The sequence below is a fragment of the Rhinichthys klamathensis genome, unplaced genomic scaffold (assembly GCF_029890125.1).
Source record: "Rhinichthys klamathensis goyatoka isolate OS25496 unplaced genomic scaffold, OSU_Roscu_1.1 h1tg000462l_1, whole genome shotgun sequence".
Taxonomy (NCBI): Eukaryota; Metazoa; Chordata; class Actinopteri; order Cypriniformes; family Leuciscidae; genus Rhinichthys; species Rhinichthys klamathensis.
The window spans coordinates 937,501-940,000 of NW_026606951.1; the positions used below are offsets into that span (position 1 = coordinate 937,501).

At 37.8% G+C, this 2,500-nt stretch overlaps 1 protein-coding gene across 1 annotated transcript in view; it reads left to right on the top strand.

Moving 5' to 3' along the window:
- The window catches only part of LOC130071823 (ribosome quality control complex subunit NEMF-like), a 46,056-nt gene that overhangs the window by 405 nt on the left and 43,151 nt on the right, over window positions 1–2,500 (top strand). The window lies entirely within an intron of this gene.

Genomic DNA, 2,500 nt, shown 5'->3' on the forward strand with positions numbered 1-2,500 from the left:
ATATATATATATATATATATATATATATATATATATATATATATATATCTCACACACACACACACTTAAACACACACACACACACACACTTAAACTCACACACACTCTCTCTCACACACACACTTACACTCACACACTCTCTCTCACACACACACTCACTTAAACTCTCTCTCACACACACACACACACACACACACTCACACTCTCATGCAAAAGATATAGAAAAAAAGTACAGTATGATCATGTAAATGTGTGATATTAAATATAATAAGTAGATGTGTGATGATATTCATAACATGATACACATGTGTGATCCTGAGATATTATATTTACATTTAATCATATAATCATTTAGCAGATGCTTTTATCCAGAGACTTAAAAATGAGGAGAACAATAGCAGTTCAACCTACAATAGAGCAGTAGTGTGTGTGAGCGAGTGTGTGTGTGTCTCAGTCAGCCTCATAGGACAGAGAGCAAGGGGTTTTTATAGATATATAGAATTGAAAGTGTTAGTAGTAGCGGTGTAACGGTTCACAAAATTCACGGTTCGGTTCGATACGATACACTTGTGTCACGGTTCGGTATTTTTTCAATACAGCAAAAAGAAAGAAATGCCAGAGAAATTTCCTTGATTTTATATTTTTATTAAAACTAACATCATAAAGTATGATCTTTTTTTTTACTTTGAGCAATGATGGAGCTATACTTGACTTAGGAGCATTTAAAACAAAACTATGGAGCCCCCCTAGTCCCACTTTGTCAAACAAATTAATTATAACTATCTTGTGGCCTCAAGATAGAGATAGTTAGAATTAATTTTTTGGACAAAGTGGGACTGGGGGGGACAAAATGAAATGTAATATTGTAGTAGTTATAAACAAAGGCTTATTTTAGTTCAGATTAACATTTGAGGGCAGCAATTGTATTCATAATGTCAAAATAAAACTGACGTGATGTTACTTGAAAGCATTAGCCTACTATTCCCGCCAAACTCCCATGGTTACAGTTAGTAGTGTTACTACAGTTAGTAGTGTTACTCCAGTTAGTAGTGTTACTCCAGTTAGTAGTGTTACTCCAGTTAGTAGTGTTACTCCAGTTAGTAGTGTTACTACAGTTAGTAGTGTTACTCCAGTTAGTAGTGTTACTCCAGTTAGTAGTGTCAGTTAGTAGTGTTACTCCAGTTAGTAGTGTTACTCCAGTTAGTAGTGTTACTCCAGTTAGTAGTGTTACTACAGTTAGTAGTGTTACTCCAGTTAGTAGTGTTACTCCAGTTAGTAGTGTTACTCCAGTTAGTAGTGTTACTCCAGTTAGTAGTGTTACTACAGTTAGTAGTGTATTACAGTTAGTAGTGTTACTCCAGTTAGTAGTGTTACTCCAGTTAGTAGTGTTACTACAGTTAGTAGTGTTACTACAGTTAGTAGTGTTACTCCAGTTAGTAGTGTTACTCCAGTTAGTAGTGTTACTCCAGTTAGTAGTGTTACTCCAGTTAGTAGTGTTACTCCAGTTAGTAGTGTTACTCCAGTTAGTAGTGTTACTCCAGTTAGTAGTGTTACTCCAGTTAGTAGTGTTACTACAGTTAGTAGTGTTACTCCAGTTAGTAGTGTTACTCCAGTTAGTAGTGTTACTACAGTTAGTAGTGTTACTCCAGTTAGTAGTGTTACTCCAGTTAGTAGTGTTACTCCAGTTAGTAGTGTTACTCCAGTTAGTAGTGTTACTCCAGTTAGTAGTGTTACTCCAGTTAGTAGTGTTACTCCAGTTAGTAGTGTTACTCCAGTTAGTAGTGTTACTCCAGTTAGTAGTGTTACTCCAGTTAGTAGTGTTACTACAGTTAGTAGTGTTACTCCAGTTAGTAGTGTTACTCCAGTTAGTAGTGTTACTACAGTTAGTAGTGTTACTCCAGTTAGTAGTGTTACTCCAGTTAGTAGTGTTACTACAGTTAGTAGTGTTACTCCAGTAAACCCATAGTGTATGTTGCTGTGGACACTGAATAGTTCAGTCATGGCACAATGTTTCTTCCTGGTTTCCACGTCAGCGCTGTTTGATCCGTTAATAACGGAGAAATGTGAATGGTCCTCACTAGATCTCACAGCGATGTTATTACTTCAGTGGCGAATTCAAATTATTTCTCTGTGTAGTGACAGTGCTGATGATGAAGATCGGCTCGCGCTGCATTGGTCCAAACTGATAAACGGTCCGTCAACCACACGATAACGAGCAGCTCAGTTTCGTTCCGCTTACATTACATTTGCCATTTGATGTTGGGCAATGTTGTGGTCACGCCGGCGTCTCTTACATCATGAGCGCGCTTGCCACGCGCGACGCGCCTAAATTTGAAATAACTAAATTTTGGTCTGCAGGAAAAATGGTCCAACGTACCGAAAACCGAACCGAAAGCCTCGTACCGAACGGTTCAATATGAATACGTGTATCGTTACACCCCTAGTTAGTAGTATTGGGTGAAGTTGATGATAAAGTCTCCAGCCGTTTCTCTGAAAGGCT